We start from the raw sequence: 20,845 nt of genomic DNA on the forward strand, positions 1-20,845 counted from the left end.
GAACTGCATTTGTAGATGGCACATTAGGGTTTGATATCAAGTAAATATTGTGCGTAAGGCGCGTGTTTGTTTTCAAAACAGTTAAATGGAGCGTAACAACACGAGTTCAGTTAAGTCAAGCGTATAGGGAAATAAGAATATTAACAAAATTAAAACGAAAACGAAACTGCATTGTTTTAGCGTTTTTATCTCGACACGCTGAATACGCGACGTAGTGACGCAAAAAGCATGACGCGACGCCACGACCACTCACGGTTCATGTTAAACACAGCGCAGACATAAGATCGACCCTTAAAGGTATAGTTCACACAAAAATGTAAATTCTCACGTTGTTACAAACCTGTATAAGATTTTTTTATAAACACAAAGGACGATATTTTTAGGAATGTTTATAACCAATGAGCCTCGTTCACTTCCATAGTATCCTTTTATTTGACCATAGTAGTGAATGGAGCTCAAATACATTTATACAGGTTTTTAACAACATGAGAGTGAATAAATAATGACAGAATTTTTACTTTTGGGTGAACTATCCCTTTAAGAAAATCATTGTAGTTTTATTATACTAAAACTGTTGCTTTTTTGCAAATGTATTACCATTTGTATTAGTTTTATTACAAATAGGCCTATCGTGGTTGTGAGATCACTGTAGATTTGTGGTTAGTATGGTTTTAGAACAAATATTATAGTTAAACTATGGTCGATGTAGTAAAACCATCATGTAGTATACTATGCTATTAATAGCATCCAGTTCTGCCCCTGTGCTTTTTGTAAGGGAGTTCTTATGAGTTTCAGTGTTTTTGTTATGTTGCTTATTTAAATCTCTAAAGTAAAGAAAGTCTTGTATATTAGTTTGTAAGTTCACATTTGTACACTGTCATTTTACACTGCCCCCACATCTACTTTTAGTTAGGCAACTTTGGTTTCCAGTAAAACCTGTTATGGTGGCCGTAGAGAGACGGAAGTGGTGACAGAAACTTACATTCATAAAAAGTGTCGGTGTGTCTATTGTTCTGCTTCAGATGGGTTTGAAATGACTGTACTCCGATCTAAGACTGTTTGCAACAGTCTGGTAGTTGAAGGGATTTAGATCACACATCTTGTAATTCAAACTCTCGTGCGATTCATTTTGGCTCCAAGTTTGACTATGTGAGAGGGAAACCTCAAAATCACCCGGTCTGATTTTTCTTTCTGATTTGTTGGGCACGAGAAAGACAACAAACTTTGTGAAACATACATAGCAAATGATGAATATCTGATGAGGAATGGGTGATTAAAATAAAAGATATGTGGCTCTTGTGCTCTTACCGTGATGAACTCTGCATAAGGGCCTCGTGTTCCTCCTCTTAGCTTTTTGCGCCATCTAGTGGACATTTTACTACACTACAAACTTTATTTCAGGTTAACGTAATTAGTTTATCTGTATACATTCTGGTCTTCTGTAGTATTAAAAAATGAAAAACACAAAAGCATTACTTTAAGCTTTATATATCACACTCTGTTTTACTTAAATGCAATGTACAATAATATTAACTTAAAATATATGATTAAGTTATTATATGTCTTATTATGGCGAAATACTATTTTAAGACGTTACTTCAGTTTGCAGTTTTTTTACATTTAGGCATTTACCAGACAAATCCAAAGCAATTTACAAAGATTAGGAAACAATAAAGCGAGTTGTCATAGGGTGGCATTAATACAAGAAGTGCATGTATACCAAGTTACAAGTTTTCACTATTTCGATGCAATACCTCGGTGGTGGTAAAGTAGATTTCTCCACCAAACCTTTATAACTAATTTTTTTTGTTAGAATAGTGTAAGTGAATTTTATTGTCTGATGGTAATGGTCAGCAATAAAATTAAATCAACTGAAGGCTTCTGCCATGTGACGATGTCTCATTGGTCCACAAGGTGGCGGTATTTACAACATTACTCTTTTTAGATGGCAGGCTTTAACCCAGCTGACCTCTTTCAGGTAAATGGTGTTTTTGGATTCTACTTTATGTATAACTGCAATCCTTTAGGATACACATTTTCTCTTCCCAGGGCTTTTATTGTGCAACCAGCCGCCCTCGAGGGTTATGTGTCTTTGCCACACGTAAAAATTGCATACAAAATATTTATTTGTTATATTTTTGCGGCAGTTAGACCTATTTTGTTAATGTCATCATGAGAAAACAGCGGAGTGATACATATCATACATTAAACAAGTACCGTTCGATACCGCGCAGTAATATCCGGGTGGGCAGTGCGTTGTCACTTTTAGCGGCGGAATTTCACTGATTAAAGTATTCCAGATAGCTGTATAATAACTTTATAAACTTCGGAGGTATAAACTGCAAGTTAAACTTATGTTTTTACGCGTAAACACCAGACACCAAACATTTCATTGAGTCTATAGAAATGTTTGCTGTAACACGAGGGTCACATGAGCCCTCTCAAATAATTATTGAGCGTCCTTAGAGGTCTTTTGTGTTTGATGGGATACACTGCAGTTTCCGAGTCCCTAAGGAGTGTGTAATAGGAGAGTATTGATCAGATGTTTTGTGAGGGTCCGATCACATCCAGTGAGAATGAATATAGAGTGCGTTCTCACACACACAGAGAGACGCAGGTGCGCGCATGACACGGTCGGCGTGTCTTAACTGATGCGTATTGATTGATGCATTCACTGACTTAAAGTTAGTTCTAGGCGTTTCTGAGTGCCGTGCAAACGTTGTAGGCAATGCATTTGTGTACATAAAGCATGTGGTGAAGGAACAGTAAAATTCACTCTCATCCCTCCAGCCTGTTTTGTGATGCAAATGATGGTGAGTTTCTGTTTGATGTCATTGCTGCTGCTTGTTCAGTCTTGCTCAGTAGCCACCCCAGAATGTTCCAGTTTTACGTACTACGATTTAAACCAATTAACCAGCTAAATAAAGTTAGCACAGATTACCGGTAGTATTTTAACTAATAATAATGGTGTGACTTAAAGTGTAAAATGACTGGAGAGCCAAAAATTGGGGATGCTGGCCTGGTGCTGCAGAAATGACATATTTAACTTTTTTGGCTCATCTTACCTTACCATGATTTCTTTAGTATTTTGACTGTGTTTATGCTATAAACAGAAACTGAGATGGTAACGAAAGGGACTTTTTCCTTGTTTGTGTCCCCAGTGCTTCTATTAACCTAGACAATGTGAAAAAGATCAACCCAGTAACTTTGTTTTGATAAACCATTTTATGCAAGCATGTAAAATAGGTCATAAAAATGTGGCTCCCCTTGTGATGTTAGAAGGGGATCTCATTATAATAATACCGCCCCTTAATCTGCACTATCCAACCACGGCACTGCCATTTACTGCAAAGAGAGAGAAAATATTGACAGCACAACTGAGTTTCAAGTTAAACAAACCACCATCATGGCGATAAGTGTTTGCATTTCATCAGCTCGTTTGCATTTAAAAGGACACACCCAAAAACGGAATCTCATAGGAATTTCTGGGAATTCTACAGTGAGCATTAAGAGTGATCTGTTTCCTGACTGTTTCTTTGTACTGTCACATGCCGGTGACTTCTCTTTCGAGGGCAGTGGAGTCAAAATATGTGTTTGGAGTGTCATGTGTGAGGTTTGTCATGTCAAAATATGTGTTTGGAGTGTCATGTGTGAGGTTTGTCATGTCAAAATATGTGTTTGGTGCGTCATGTGAACCTATATGCATCACGCGGCGAACACATATTTTGACATGACGAGCCACACACATGATGGGCTAAATTCGTGTTTTGATGAGCTTCGCATCATGTACCCCCGAAAAAGAAGTCACTGGCTGCCCCTGGTGCTGACAGGCCATAAGAGTTTTAATATCACTACTTTAGCAGTTCAAATATTATCTTATATTTGCTGTCCAATGTCATTATTTTTAATGGATTTTTTTAAAATGCTTGGTGATTCTCGTGAAATTAGACTTATGAGGTGTCATGAAACATTTTGATAATAAAAGTTAATGCTATCAAAATAAGAAGCATACAGTTACAAACATCTCTTCATAAACTATTTTGCACATGATTTCAAATGACATCATACAAAACAATTATATTGTTTTTTCCACATTTAAGAGGAAATTTTTCATTACCGCAATGTGTCTATGACTGGATTTGGGTTCTTTGACATGGAAATATTTATAATTAAAAAATCAAAAAAATCAAAAGCTTCAGTGCATGTTATACTAAAAACATTTACAGTAAAGAAACATGTGATATTTGGTGACCATTGGCAGATGTAGAGACAATATTAAGGAATATAAATGTGTCCAAGACCATTTTTCTAATCCTCCGCAACAATTTTCAATCATTGTTTAAGCCCTCAAGGAACTAACATTTTCAAAAAAAAAATTGTTGGAAGGGACATAATTGACTGTGACACTCAAGATGGCTACCAGGTAAGCAGTTCTTATTTTTTCTCCCCAGATAAAAGTTGAAATTTTGTTGTTCATAGTACCTAGACAACTTTTTAGTTCTCATTACCGAAACATGAGTTTGTAAATGCATATATTTAATGCAATATCATGTTGCGGTAATGATAATTTTTTATAATGATAATCTAAAAAATGTAAATAATTCTATAGGAAATATTTTTTAAATCCTCTAAAAATAATGGTTATAGTACGTTCAGACCTTAATCTTATATGTGCAAAAAAAATTGGCTTCTAGGGCTTTTTAAAAATCTGATTCCGGACACCTTCTAAATCTGGATTTTGTGAGAATCACCCCTATGTATTTTTATTTTTTTTTATATATTTGGTACCCGTTTTTCATGGATCACTAGATGTCACAGGCTAAAAAACATTTAAAAAATCAGAAAATTATTACACTGAATTAGTAACAAGTCTGTTACCAAGGTAGAGTAACAGGCAGTCATATATAGAGAATTTCTCTCTCTCTCTCTCTCTCTCTCTCTCTCTCTCTCTCTCTCTCTCTCTCTCTCTCGTACACACAACTATTTGTAACCATTTGAAACAAATTATTGACTATATAGTGATTATATTATCACACATCTGCATTGCAGTCAGGAGAGATGACTCCTAACTTCTGACTGATGACATTTATTCTGGGAAAAACGCCTACATGCACAGGAAAAGACCAGATGAGTTTACTTCATATCTCTGATGAATTATTGAATGTAGTCGGTAGCATTACAGCGTGAGGTGATGCATACGTGTACTGTGAAAGTTCATATGACCCTAAATGACTCTGGTGTGTCATAGCAGTGTGTGATTGTATGAAACTGAAACAGAGGAGATCTGCTGTGGAATGGGGGTGGATAAGAACCCACATGATAATGAGTCAGAAAGTACAGTATTCACTATTGCATATAGCTTGAAATGTGCATGTTCATATAGCAGCGCTTTATCAGTATTACGTTGCCTTTTCGTTTCAGCTGTCGATTACTTATATCAATATCTTGTTTTTGTTCGTTTTAAAATGTCGTTGTAATAAAAACTTTGAATGGTAACTTTATATGAAGTTAAATATGAAGTTAACATGCTTCATGACATCTTAGGCTGAGGAGTAATAAAGGGGAATAATACATTTTAAAGGTTAAATATTGTTAATAAATGTACCTTTTAATACTATATAGTGTAAGCATACAGTATGGACCTAGTTGCAAATGCGTCTCTTTAAGGAAACTTATATGCTTATGTATAGGTACTGATGAATAGTATTTATGTATTTCCGCTATTATGCAATGATGTTAAGTTTTGGGTGGTTGCCATGAGGCTGCAACGCAGTTGCTAAGGCGTTCTGAATTGTTGTTACGTAGCCTGTTTCTGTGTGGCCCTTACAAAATTAACCATGTTTTTTTTTGTTGTAAAAGTGTAAAATTAGCAAACCCTGCCTGCCATAATTCCCATGCTGGTCTATGCTGGTTTGGTGCTGGTTTAGCTGGTTATCATCATCATACCAGCACCAGCATCCCATGCTGGTCATACCAGCAAGACCAGCTTGTGTTTTGGTGTTGATATGCTGGTGACCACCAGCTAAACCAACACCAAACCAGCATGGGAGTGATGCAGGTCTATGCTGTTTTTAGCAGGGCATGGTTATTTTGTGGTTACCAAGGTTTTACTACTGTAGGTTTTTTATTTTAACTGTAGTAAAACCATAGTAATTGCGCAAAGTGTTCTGAGTGGTTGTCAGTACATTGATAGGTGGTTGCTAAGGCAATCTGAATGGTTGTCAGCATGTTTCTCTGTGGTTGCTAAGGTGTTCTGAGTGGTTGTTAGCATGATTTTGTGTGACTGCTAAGGTGTTTTTTTGAGTTGTTGTTAGTATGTTGCTAGGTGGTTGTTAAGGTTTTTTGAGTGGCTGTTAGTACATTGCTAAGTGATTGCTAAGGCAATCTAAACGGCTGTTAGCATGTCTCTGTGTGGTTGCTAAAGTTTTCTGAGTGGTTGTTAGTACATTGCTAAGTGGTTGCTAAGGCATTCTAAATGGTTATTAGCATGTTTCTGTGTGGTTGCTAAGGTGTTCTAAATGGTTGTTAGTACATTGCTAGATGGTTGCCAAGGTGTTTGAATAGCTGTTAGTACATTGCTAAGTGGTTGCTAAAGCAATCTAAATGGCTGTTAGCATGTCTCTGTGTGGTTGCGGAAGTTTTCTGAGTCGTTGTTTGTACACCCTGCTGAAAAAACCAGCATCAAACCAGCATGGACCAGCATGTGAATTATGCTGGTTTAGCTGGTGTTCACTAGCAAACCAGCACCAAAACACAACATATGCTGGTCTTGCTGGTATGCTGTTTTTTTCAGCAGGGCATTGCTAAGTGGTTGCTAAGGCAGTTTGAATGGTTGTTAGCATGGCTTTGTGTGGTTGCTAAATTTTTCTGAGTGGTTGTTAGTACATTGCTAAGTGGTTGCTAAGGCAATTTGAATGGTTGTTAGCATGTTTTGGGTGGTTGTTTGCTAAGTGTTTTGAGTGGGTATTAGTATGTTGCTAGGTGGTTGCTAATGTGGAGTGAGTGATAATAGTACATTGCTAAGTGGTTGCTACGGCATTCTAAATGGTTATTGGCATGTTTCTGTGTGGTTGCCAAGGTGTTTAAATAGCTGTTAGTACATTGCTAAGTGGTTTTCTAAGGCGTTCTGAATGGTTGTTAGCATGTTTCAGTGCGGCTGCTAAGGTGTTTTAAATGGTTGTTAGTACGTTGCTAGGTTGTTGCTAAGGTTTTTTGAGTGGTTGTTAGTACGTTTTTTAAGTGGTTGCCAAGTTTTTTGAGTGGTTGTTAATGCAATTTGAATGGTTAGCATGTTTCTGTTTGGTTTCTAAAGTTTTTTGATGGTTGTTACTACATTTCAAGGTGGTTGCTAAGGCGTTCTATATGGTTGTTAACATGTTTCTATGGCATTGCTTCCTAAAGTGTTTTGAGTGGTTATTAGTATGTTGCTAGGTGGTTGCTAAGGTGTTTTGAGTGGGTGTTAGTAGGTCATTGCTAAGTGGTTGCTAAGACATTCTAAATGGTTATTAGCTTGTTTCTGTGTGGTTGCTAAGGTGTTCTAAAAGGTTGTTAGTACATTGCTAGATGGTTGTTAAGGCGTTCTTAATGGTCGTTACCATGTTTGAGTGTAGTTGCTATGGTGTTCTGAATGGTTGTTAGTACATTGCTAAGTGGTTGCTAAGGAGTTCCCAGGACAAAACCTGCAGGCATGATTGGTCAGAAAAGTAATAGCACATTTAACTGGTCAGCTGACGCCGTGTCTGATTTCTGACAGTCCCTTTAGGTGGGAAGTCTAGGCGGCCATGTCATATCTCTAAAATCGCATACATCACAACATATTTCTAACCAACAATTAAACCTGACATCAACTGTACCATAACTTTTGTTTTATAAACTCAAATTGCACTAAAAACACCACTTTTCAGCTACTGCACAGGTTGGCAATCACTTTACGTGAATCAGTCTTTATCAATTGATGATTGGTTCTTTTTAATCTGTCACCAGAGCGGCCATATTGACAGTTGCATTGTCCCCTAATTATAGTAATAGCATTTCTCAATCTTGTTATATTCAATATCTTTGGCTTGACTCAGGATGATTAAAGATCCCAGCAGTCTTGTGCTGAACATTGACAATGACTTTGAGAAGAAACATTCACCTCCTACAGACCAATGATCTTAACAGGCTGTTGTCCCAAGAATAAAATATTTTGAATATAAAAACATGAGTCTTAGCCTTTGTAACACACACTCATATTCATAAGACTGGTTTGTTTCATTGAGTTTTAATCTCTCCCACAGACTCAGTCTCATTCTCAACCCAGGGGTCACCGTCTATGTATCTCCTCTGGGGTCTGGTCCTTCGCGGCCCTCCCATGCAGTTCTGTGGGAACTTGACCAGTCATCTGAGCAGATATGAGAGGCATGTGGGGAGAGGAAATGGTGGTTTGGTGACTCAGCGTCATGAAACGTTCCATTGGCCTTTGGTTCTCCTTAGCTCTTTGAGTCATCTGCATCCCTGTGGTCCTGTGAGATGGGTGTGTTAGTGAGGGGGAGGAAAGTTTTGCTTTCTTCTGTTTCTGCTCCATTCGTTTCGGGCTTGTATTGTTTAGTGCTGGGCGTGCGTCTGTCAGGAGAGACAGTGAATGGTAAGTCAATATCTAATCAATACTTACACATGGCAGAGGGCAGGGACGGGTGCAAATTGTAACGTACAGCTGATCTCATGGCACTTTCACTGTAGAAGAATGTTTGGTCAGATTGTGACATCATTTTAGTGTGTTGTGTCTGCATTTCACTTGATATGCTGGGTTTGTATGACAGAAGTCTGCATAGTTTTGGTTGTTTGGCTTGGAAATTGTACTAGACATTATACTTGATGTATTTAAGTACTTTTACCAAGTATTTTATGTTTGAATGTGAAGTCCGCTTTCAATATGGGCCACATCAGACTTACAATACAGTCACTGATATATTCGGCACTTCCAGTTGTGTCATCGAAACGGATTCATTATGAAAGTTTTATTATCTAAATACAATAGAAGTGTGTTTCTATTAATATTCTGTTCTGGCATTTAATTTATCTTCAGTTTTTTCTTACTTAAAGGGACGGTTCACCTAAAATGATAATTTCAGTATATCCCCCCCCATGTATTTCTTTGTTCTTCAGAACCCAGCTGGAGATTTTTTGGTGTTCCCTCTCTTTCAATGCACAATCCCTAAGTCTTAATTGTTGTCTAGGCAGTTTTAGGATGTTTACTTAAAAATAATGTGTAACAACTAAAACAACAGTGATATTCACAAGAAGGAAGTAGAGGATTAAATGTTTTCAGGACACCTAAAATATATGACACAAGTTAAGTGAAGTTATTTATTTCACACTTTTGGGTCATTTTAAAGCTTAAAAGGGTTTTCTGGTTACTATGGGAGTACTATGGTCCACCTCGGTCACCATCTACTCCCATAGTAACCACCCACCAAATAAATTAAATATCCCCTTAATATAATCTGTGCTTGGGTTCTTATGAACAAAGACATTCAAATGAGTAAATGTTATGCTGTTCTGCACATGAAAAACTACATTTTAAAAACAGTATTTTCTGTTTCAGTCAGCTGACTATCTTAGTAATATTGTTAGTACTTAAGCAACTTCAGCTATTTTTTAGGATATTTATAAAAATTATATATAATTTTACATTGCATATCATCCATAATTGATATTTCCCCCAAAAAATAGCCTAGTAAGAAAACGTAAAAATAGTATACGTATCATCTTAGATTTGTTGAGTCAGTGTTGTACATTTTATAGTTCCTCATGGAGTATTTTGTCTCTCAGATGAAAAAGGAAATCAATGTGACCTTCTGCTTTTCCCAGAGACCTCTCAGATTTTTCCCATCACAGTGTGGGAATACAGCATCATGTTATGCTCTATCTTTAGCTGTAGTGTAGGCCGGCCCATCATGTGGTCCAAACTGGCAGCATCCCAATTCACATACAGCCTGTTTTAAAGTTTACAGGATTAATGCATCATAAATCATACAGTATATGCATGTGAAACAAACATGCTCGAGTGGTGTTATTTTCAGGCTTTTTGTAACACACCCTGCATGCTCCTCTCATGAATGCTTTGGGCAAATTCCTCCTACAATCTTTAACCCTAGAAGAATTTAGAGATGCACAGATATATCTGCCAATAATCTGTATTGGTGTAAAAAAAATGTACACTCTTGGCAATATATAGTCAAGGCTGATATAACCTGTCAATCAAAAGACAACAGGAAAATGCAATGAATTTGAGCTCTGTGTATAGTAAATGTAAAGAAACATCACGAGTTTAAAGGAAAATACCACCGTTTTTCCATATTTTACTATGTTTGTGCCTCAATTTAGACAAATTAATACATACCCATCTTTTTTAAATGCGTGCACTTAATCTTTGTACAGCGCGTTGTGAATGTGTTAGCATTTAGCCTAGCCTTATTTATTCCTTGGAATCCAAACAGGGATGAATTTAGAAGCCACCAAACACTTCCGCGTTTTCCCTATTTAAAGACTGTTACAGGAGTAGTTACACGAGTAAGTATGGTGGCACAAAATAAAACGTGCTGTTTTTTTAAGCGGATAAAAAATGAGAGCTATCGACCTCGACGCGCAGTAATATTGAAGGAAGTTTGAGCAAGATGGGGAGTTATCAGGAGTGATGATGTTACTGCGCGCCGAGGTCAAAGTGCTGCACTAAATGCTCTTCAGCCATAAAATATACTTCTCATTTTTTATCTGCTTAAAAAACGCCACGTTTTGTTTGTGCCACCATACTTACTTGTGTAACAACTCATGTAACAGTCTTTAAATAAGGAAAACTTGGAAGTGTTTGGTGGCTTCTAAATTCATCCCTGTTGGAATCCTAAGGATGAATGGGGCTAGGCTAAATGCTAACACATTCACGACGCACTGTACAAAGATTAAATGCACACATTGAAAAAAGATAGGTATGTATTAGAACATAGTAAATTATTGAAAAACGGTGGTGTTTTTCTTTAATGTTCAATATTAATGGTCATTATATAAATAATAACATTCAAAAAATTGTATCTTCAGAATTTTGTTAATGCAAGTTAAAGGTGGAAAAGAGGATGTTTGTTTTATACATTTTTGCAATATTACTTGAAACTGTCTTTACTAAATGATAAAAGACTATTTATTAGCTGCACTGAAAGTAATAATATTAATATACGTCATCTGTGAACAAGATAGGGCATTAAAAACATCAGCCAATTGCTCATGCGGTCATCGCATAAGCGATTGGCCCTCTGGCTTGTCAATCACTGCCATTACGATCCTTGTGAGAGACGTGCGCGCTCCAGTAACTAAACACAGGCGACGCATGCGCATAGCGCATGAAACTCCATCTTAAGTTTCGTTTTGTTTTCATTGTCGATCCTGCTTTCCTCCAGGAGGGAGGCTGTTCTTACGCATGCGCTCATTTAAAAACTCAGTAACCGTTTTTGGATTCTCAGTCGGCGAAAAACATCCTCTTTTGCCCCCTTAAGATTAACACCAAACTATCGGCATCAATATCGGCAGATATCAGTCTGAATAGTTGGCTATCGGTATCGGTTGAAATTTTTTATATTGGTGCATTTCTAGAAGAATTTATTGCTTATTTATTAGTGCATTAAAATGAATACTGGCACACGAATGAATGAACCTAACGGCGCATTCACACGGGGCGTCAGCGTTAACGCTTCCCATTCACTTTTAATGAGTGATGTCATGCGTTGCCGAACTGAATTGTGGATCCGTTGGCGCCGCGTCAGTGCCGTTGCTCCCGGCAGAAGTTGAACATTTCTCAACTTTTCAAGCAGCAACGTATGCGTCAGCCAATCAGATCGCCTTATGCAAATAACCTAGGCAGAGCCAGCCAATTACGTTTATGAAAGAACGGCGCATGTGTAGCGGCCACTGTGATTGGCTGTTGGCCACGCTTCAGACAAGCCTTCCGTTGAGCGTTAACGCTTACGCCCCGTGTGAATGTACCGTAACTGTAAGCAAATTAATCACATTAGCGAGATGCTAATGTCTACATGCAATTGCTTGTTGTGGAGGGTCCACAGTGTAAAAATATCTTTAATGACATTGTAGTCTATCCAAATAAAGGCGTACTTTCTCATAACCAATGAAGTACATACTTTAAGCACAGTAAAAATGTAGTACATTTCCTAGCATAATACATCAAATCTTTATTTTTGTGAGTGGATGTAGTTGCTGATGACTTCATTTGGACAATTAGATAAAATAAAATATTGAGAAATTGCCTTTAAAGGGGATTTTCCCAATATTAAAATTTTTGCATCCTCAGATTCCAGATTTTCAAATAGTTGTATATCGAACAAATATCCAAATGTCATATCCTAACCAACCATAAATCAATGAAAAGCTTTCAAATGATGTATAAATCTCAATAAAAAAAGACCATTATGATGGTTTTGTGGTCCAGGGTCACATTAATTGGTGGATAACTAAATATTACAGTAAAACAGCCAAACTATAGATGTTCTTCAAAAAATCTGTATCACAGAGAGCCCAACCAGTCCAGTACCGGCCAGCAGTGCACAATGAGTTTTACAATAAGCTTGAGCAGTTTTGCAGAAGTGTGAGCAGGTTTTTTCATATCGGCGTGCAGCAGCGTTAAGGAGCATGTTAAAATAACCCCTTTTTAAAGGCATGTACCCCACACTAGTGTACCATTTACAGTAAGTGCAGAACGTCAGATATGATAGCACAAACCGCTGGCTCCAGGGACCATGATGCAGTAAGACTGTGCGTGGGGTTGTGTGGGCTGTTATGACAGATATGACTCAGCAATCTTACCCAGCAAAAAAAAAAGAAGAAAAAACTTTATTAGTCTCTCTTTAAATCTTGGTCTGAAACGCGGCAAGCCTGACAGCGACAGGTTTAAACAGCAGCATTTGAAGTGAGATTTTTTGTTTTAGTTTTTTTTTAATCCTGATAGAAGGTTGAGACTCAGAATGGATGATGGTAAGATATTACACATTTTGACAATTAATGTATGCACTGACATCTATGCATGCCTTATTTACATCTTTTTGAGATTTTATAGCATTCTTGTAGACGATTTAAGTCTTTATGTGATAAAGATTTGTATTTCCGATGCATGTATACAGTAGTTTCAGCAATCGATACCAAATGTTTGTCACTAAAAACTGCAAAACGGCGTTTTTCATTCTCTGAGGTAGGCAGGAAACTAGCATTCACAAAAGTAGTATTTACAAAGTAATCTTATTTATATGTTTTTCATTTATATGTTTGTATAACAAGTTGGTCAACTGCGGTCCTGGAGGGCACCTGACCTGCCAGATTTATTTCCAACCCTCATCTAACACCCCCCTGTTAGTTTCGAGTAATCCTGAAGACTTTGATTCACTTGTTCAGGTGTTTTGGGTTTGAGGTAAACTGTGCGGGACTTTGGCCCTACGTGAGCAAAGCTGAAAAGACTTGTGGTATAATGTATATCATAACTATACATTATAGTCATGTTTTTAACACTTTAGTGTAGATATAATAGATATTTTCTGATCAGATGTTGCAATGAGTGTATTTATACTTTCACTCGACAGCAGATGTTGACCACGTCATTTATTTCAGTGACCTGACCGCTTGATTTTGCACACGTCATTTGGTGACCATGATTGTAACCTCCAGTATTATAGTAGTAAAATAATAACCATTCTGTAGCACACAAAATAGGATTTGTAGATTATAAATATTAAATGTTAAATAACTTATTTTTTGTGATAAATAGTTTTTACTTAAGGGGACATTTCACAAGACTTTTTTAAGGACTTTTTTTAAACCTTTGGTTTATTTTTAGCACAAAATACCACACAGATAATTTATTATAGCATGTAATTGTGAGCAGAAAATTTGCAGTTTTTGGTTTGTCCTTTTAAATGCAAATGAACCGATGAAATGCAAACACTGATCACCATAATGGTGGTTTGTTGAAATTCAAACTCAATCGTGCTGTCAATAGGCTTTATGCCCAGCTGCACTACTTCCTGAACTTCAGCCAGCTCCTTGTTTCCTGTCTGCCATTATTGGACAAACTGATTAATCTAGGTGTGCCTGACCTCAGTAGTCACAACACCAAATAATCAGACACACCTGGATTAATCAGTTTGTCCAATAATGGCAGACAGGAAACAAGGAGCTGGCTGAAGTTCAGGAAGTAGTGCAGCCGGGCATAAAGCCTATTAGTTTCTCTCGCTCTCTCTTTCTCTCTGCACTAAATGCCAGTGCCGTGGTTGGATGGTTGCAGATTAAGGGGCGGTATTATTATAATTAGATCCCTTCTGACATCACAAGGGGAGACAAATTTCAATGACCTATTTTTTCACATGCTTGCAGAGAATGGTTTACCAAAACTAAGTTACTAATCATTTCAAATTTTGTAGGTTGATAGAAGCACTGAGGACCCAATTATAGCATTAAACATGAAAAAGTCAGATTTTCATAATGTGTCCACTTTAAAACAATGACAGTTTTTATTTTTGAAATATTGGATTTTCCTCACATTTATATTTCTGTCATGCTCATCATTACAATCTGCTGCGATTTTTATATATTGGAAAAATGTACGCTTTTTTTAAAGTTGGCTTTAAGTTTATATGAGTTGTTATGATTTCTGGTAAAGATGATGTTGAGCTGGCAAAATGTCAACCTTAATGTCACAGGAAAAGGAGGAGTATCAGTTGTTTAAGTAGAATCAGGTGCCAAATGACTCTTAAATTACCTATTTGATCATCAGGGCTTGGTTTCGGTTCGATTTACCGTCATACCAAACTAGCCAAATTACGAGTCATGAAATGTTTGTGAAATGTTTTAGTCATTTCGACTGGTCTCTCTTTTTAGTAGTAAGATTCAGCACATTTTTTACGGGTGCAACTGCATGATGATGTCAGATGCCCTGTAGAGATCTGCACGGTCGCTGTCCTTTTGAGTTATTTTGCTCTTAGTCAGCTCAGCAGATTCACAAGATTGTAGATAATAAATGCCTATCGCTCCATCATGAAAAAGGCATCTTGTGGCTGTTATTATTTTTACTTTCACTTCTTAGAAGTGTACATTTTAATTTATTTGATTTATTTACAGTTATGTGCTTTAAAACTCATAAGACTTTTCTTTATCCATTAACATAAAGACGATATAGCAGAACGATCAACCTGCTTTGTTCTGAATCCCAACAAACTTGATGCTCACTTCAGCTGTCCAGCTAGATTTTGAATTCAAAAGCTTTAATGATTCGGACCTTATTTCATTTTATTTCAGTATGAATTACTTTTATTACTCATTTTATGTTCTTTTTTTTAAAGAGCACCTATTTCATTGCGAAAAACAACTTTATTTTGTCTGATTTGGTATAAATTGTGTTTGCATGGTTTAGGATTAAAAAAACACATTATTTTCCACATACCGTACATTTTTGTAGTTCCAGATTTCCTGTCTTTTCATATGAAAAGCTCTGTGTCCCTGATTGGCCAGCTAATCTGTACGTTGTGATTGGTCTGAATACCTCTGACGTCAGCCGGGAAAGTGACACTCCTTACCATGTTTGAAAGATTTGCTCACAATGCAATGCTAACAGGAGTTAACTTACAGGCTGTGAGTGCAAGCGGGAGGAATTATGATAATGTCGGTCTTGTCTACATCACCAATCCCAGGAAAAAAACTGTTGCCTACAATCCGTGTGTTTGTTGGGGACGATAACTCCTGTCATCGTTTACTTTGGGGTTTGTACCTTTTGCATATTGTTAAAGCAAAACCAAAGAGTTTTTTTTTTTTACCTTAAAATAACGTTTCCAAAAAAGTTTTAGTCGTACATCAACTCGAAACAGGGTGAACGGCACTTTCACGTTCGCTTTGCAACCCTCTATCGGCCAAAACCGCACTAAAGAAGTTTCCAACCGTCGGGTCGTGGCCCTGTAGTTCGAGTGAAAACTACAAAAACTTGCCTTACGGCAGACCTGAAATCCAATCAGAGCCAGCTATGCTGCAGTATTTACGATAGTGGTAATGGACAATTACGCTTCTAACCTGTAGGTGGAGCAAAGAGCAAAAACTCTTTAGTGTTGCTTTAACATGCACTAATACACACTTACACACCAAAGAAAATGTAAAATCGTGAATCAAACAATAGGGGCTCTTTAAAATGTCCTTTTTTCACTTGTTACAGCATCCAGCTCTGATTTTTTAAAAAAATGTTCTTTCATGAAACAAACCCATACTGGATTGGTATTTTTTAAAATAACTAATCCTTTAAAGAGCCCCTATTTTACTTTTCATGAATTTGCATTGTCTGTAGTGTGTAAGTGTGTAAGTATGTTAACGATCTGCAAAGTTACAAATCCCAAACTCTAGGATGACGCGAGTTAATGTCTCTAACTAAATTTTAAAAGTTTTATTATACCACGGGGCTGTTGAACACTTTATGTTGATTGGTCAAGAAATGTTCCACGGGTATGCATTATTTTTTGATAAATGCACACCTGACCTGTTAAATGTCTTTATTCTAAAGATTTATTATAAAAACAAAAAATGCAATTAATCCAAGTAGAAGTTTTTTTTCAAAATGCTATAAATCTATTGTTGAATCAATATATAAATGTGCATTCATCTTCTCTTTAAAATGTCTTTTAACATCTTTGCCATGATATATTCATTTTCTTGACTAGTGGTATACACTGATTAAAAAATAGACATGAATGGCATTAATCACAACTCATAGAACACTGTCATTGCTGCGGTCATCCTTGGGACGGCTGAACTTTGTTTTGACAGCGATCAGCTGTAAAATGTTTAGTCCTGCTCGATTTTCACTTCAACTTCGAGTAAAATAATGAAAAGTTTTTCATAAGATCCTTTGGGGTCAGTGTGTTAGCATGACAGAAGCTTGATGCTGTGATGTGAGAACATGCAACAGCCGGCATTTCTCCTTCGCCCGAGTGCCTCTCACATAAATAATTTGATTTTAATGGCTTACATTTCTTCCCCACCACAGAAAACCACCACAGGTTTATCAATGCCATCAAAATTACTATTTTGTTTTCGTTTGTTTGTTTGTTGAAAGTAGATGAGGAAAACTAGGATTCTGTGTGTATTCAAAGCTCCGCCATTGTTGTTTACAATGAGTGGGATGGTGCGCGGTTATTAGTTAAGCGGATTTGTCGCCGTTTGAAAAAGCGGGGAAAAAAGATGACAGAATAACACGGCGGATATTGGATTTTGCGTAAAATTAAGAATTGACTTTTTAATACTGACTTGATACGATGCATTTCAGAAAAGGCGAGGCATAGAGGAGCAACAATAATGAATGGCATGTGTAAAATAATTTGTTTTTTGTACCATAAACCATGCAAACACATTGCATTACACAAAATACACAAAATAACATTATTTTTAGCAAGGTAATAGGGGTTCTTTAACTAGATATTTGTAGTGGTCTTTTCCCAAAACATTTCAAAGACCAGACATTAAGTTTCTCTGAAAATATTTTGTCTGATAATATATTTATATTGTAGTTTACCTAAATGACATAGTAAAAATGTAGTTTACTTTGTTTACATTTGTTGTAGTTATAACTATGAATGTATACCCTCTATTGATGCCTTTGATGTGCAAAACTGAATTTGCTTTTTGAACCTAAACCTGTTCATTTTTAATATGCAAATGATAACTGTTGACTTGCTCAGAGTGAAATTAGTTTATTTGAACAACAGACTGTTTTTTGTGTTACTCAAACAGTGACCACTACAAACATTTGCAAAAGCAGTTGTGATATTTTTACTCATCAAGTCAGTCATTCGGTTCTAAAAATCAAAAGTTTAAGATTAGACCTTGTCTGACTAAAACCAGTAAGCCAATGACAGATGTTGCTTAGTCAGAAGTCTACAACATATTATGTGTTATGTGTAAAATAAGCCAAAAACGTTTACTCTTTAGTGTCAGACATTGTCATGATGTCAAATCATTGTGAGCTCTTTCACTCACATTCAAATAATCAAAATATGCACAAATTATACTTTACCCTATAAATACAGTTAAAAAAAAGTTATTGAAAGTTGCGATACCAATGTTCTCCTCTCATTAATTATAGATGTCGTAGGGGAGACCGGGGCTGGTTGTCTCACGGGTTGGTTGTCACATTGCTTATTCCAGACACACTGCATGGCACTGTTGTACAATTTTGATATCAATCTGTTAGCCTTTGATAGCTTACTCATTTGCACCTGTAATTTTGCTGAGCAGACACAAAACATTGCGGTTAGGAGATAATTTTTTATTTTCATGTTTGTTTTATTTTTGTTTTGAGAAAAACAAAACACTCATTAAAAAGCCAAAAGTAGTAGCTTTATTATGAGTCATCTTTTAGCTATCAAGTTAAAGCCCACTTTAATCCCATTGTTTAAACATAAGGTGCATTGATGACAACTATCATAGAGGTGGTATTCATATTAAAACTTATTTGCAGTTTCTAGCTTAAAAAACGAAAAAGTTACACATTATCTTTTCAGATCCCAATTTATCACTGAAATCCTATTGAACCTCTATAGGGATAACCAACCACGTGATGCGTCAGAGTGTCTTTGATGGTTAATTACTTCCTGTTACAATACATTCTAAAAGTAAAAAGTATACACATTTAAAGCCAAGATCCCAAGTTTTCATTTCATGTAGGAATTACTGCTTAAAGATTTTTTGAAGATGAGCAATTCATGCATGAGTAAAAATGGTGACAACCAACCCCGGTCTCCCCTACTTGCCATCTCCAATAGGGGGCGCCAAATACTCAATGAAACACCAAAAATTCATCAACTTATTATTGAGAGAAGTTTTCTTGTGAAGTTTCGGTGCATGTATATCTCTCCACATTGACACATATGAGTCATTTTTCGTCATTTTGAAAGAGAGAAAGCTCTTAATATTATAGTTTCATTTACAAAAGTCCAATCTTCACCACTTCAAAAAATCTCGGATGTGATAATGGACCCAAACACGCAGATTCTGACCAAAAACCCATTGTGCGGTTCATTCAGACACACGGTGCAATAAAGGCACTGTTTTTATTATTATAATAAATTAGTCCTACTCACAAACGACTCTACAAATACTTTAAAAAAGCTTGTGTGGGATTTTGTTCTGTTTGGTTTCAGACAAAAGCAGTAGGCTAGTCGTGTTTAAATAGCTCGATGAAATTATAGACATATAAGGATGTGGTAATTTGCTATATACAAACTTTTAGAATTTATTGACTTTACTTTATTCACTTTATTTAACAAATTTGAAATAATTAACTTAAAATGAACAGTTTATTATAGCTGGAATGAGATTAGGACATGTATGGTGCACATAAAAATCACAGTCATTATTCAGTAAAATAATGTGATTGTCATAGATTTAGGCAACATCTGGAAATTAACAGGAATAAAAGAAATTTTAAAGTTTTGTTGTCATTTGATATTTGTCACCAAATATTTATTTAGGGCTCATAGATATTAAATAGGCTTCATTGAAAATTAATTTCAATAGAGGTTAAAATTAAATGTTTATGTTAAATATAGATATAATTATGAAAGGTAAGTCTAGATTTAACACAGTAAAATATTCACTTTTTTCTTAGCAAAAAGCTAAAGTGAAGATATACAATTGTTTTTAGCACATGTTTCTACTGTTTCTAGCCTCGTATGATTGTATAGTTAAATACTTTTTATTTAAAACCTCTTAAATTTAGGCTACTTTTGCGTATGCACCTGCCACAGACTAAAACCATGAATGTAATGTTTCATATTTTATAAGCTGGACCAAAACCGATTATATTCGGTTTACATTTGCGTCAGATATAAATTTAAATCTGGAAACATGAACTTACCTCATTAAACCTTTCTTTTGCGCAAGCATTAATGTGGTGACAATTCATAATTATGTTCATGACATTTGTAAAAAAGAATATTGTTTTGTCATCTTAAGGTCCTAATAAAACAAAATAAATGCATTTCACAACACTAAAGAGATGCGGATTATGCAGTTGTGTAAAATGTCCGTGCGCGTGCGCGTCTTTTAACCGCCGCCTAATCCATAAAATCAATGTATGAGATCTCAGTCGTGTTTACCTCAGTGACATTTGTGTCATGACTTTCACACACATTGGGCGTTTGAAGTAGTTTCAGGAGCATTATTAATTTCAGCCAACACAAAAACGTATAATGTTTCACTAAAGAAGATAGCAAATCAGAGTAAATGGATAAATCAGTCCAATTACATTTGCATTTCCATAACATTTGGTTATTATAAGCTTAAGGTTGATGGCTTGCATTTTACAACTGATATTGATTTTAATCCTAACCCAATCTGAACTCAAATATGAGATAATAACCTAAAGATCAAATTTAAAATGTGTGTGTTTTCTTACCGTGTGCTGTTTCCTGTTTATTTTATTTCTCACTTTACCTCAGCTTGTTAGCTATTTGCTGCTGTTAGGCCAACTGATAACACAAAATGATGCGAAACCTTTATTTTCAGATGAACGTTGTGTATGTAGGTTGTGGTGTTATATAAAGAAGTTGTAGTTCACAGTCACACACTGTGGGTGGACGAAGAAAAAATGTTTAATTTGCCTTCAGAAATGCTGGATGTTAAGGGCGTTGTTTTTCCATGATTGTAGGCTGTATACTCCCCAATATGAGTGACTATTGCAAAAAGTTATAGTTTGATAAGAGATAATGATCATTTCAGTATTACTCATTGGAAACTAAGTGGGTATAGCCGTGTAAATGTTTCTACTTCACATTTT

General features: G+C 36.1%; 1 long non-coding RNA gene across 2 annotated transcripts in view; it reads left to right on the forward strand.

The window, feature by feature from the left end:
- Positions 1-20,845, forward strand: part of LOC135786675 (uncharacterized) — a 38,142-nt gene that overhangs the window by 1,063 nt on the left and 16,234 nt on the right. Inside the window, exon 2 of one of the 2 annotated variants that reach the window (XR_010546977.1) lies at positions 8,280-8,626. The exons of the other annotated variant lie outside the window; for it this stretch is intronic. This is a non-coding gene — a long non-coding RNA (uncharacterized lncRNA). The remainder of the gene's footprint in view (positions 1-8,279; positions 8,627-20,845) is intronic. 2 annotated transcript variants of the gene reach the window in all.

Source organism: Paramisgurnus dabryanus, chromosome 20 (assembly GCF_030506205.2).
Source record: "Paramisgurnus dabryanus chromosome 20, PD_genome_1.1, whole genome shotgun sequence".
In the NCBI taxonomy this organism is placed as follows: domain Eukaryota; kingdom Metazoa; phylum Chordata; class Actinopteri; order Cypriniformes; family Cobitidae; genus Paramisgurnus; species Paramisgurnus dabryanus.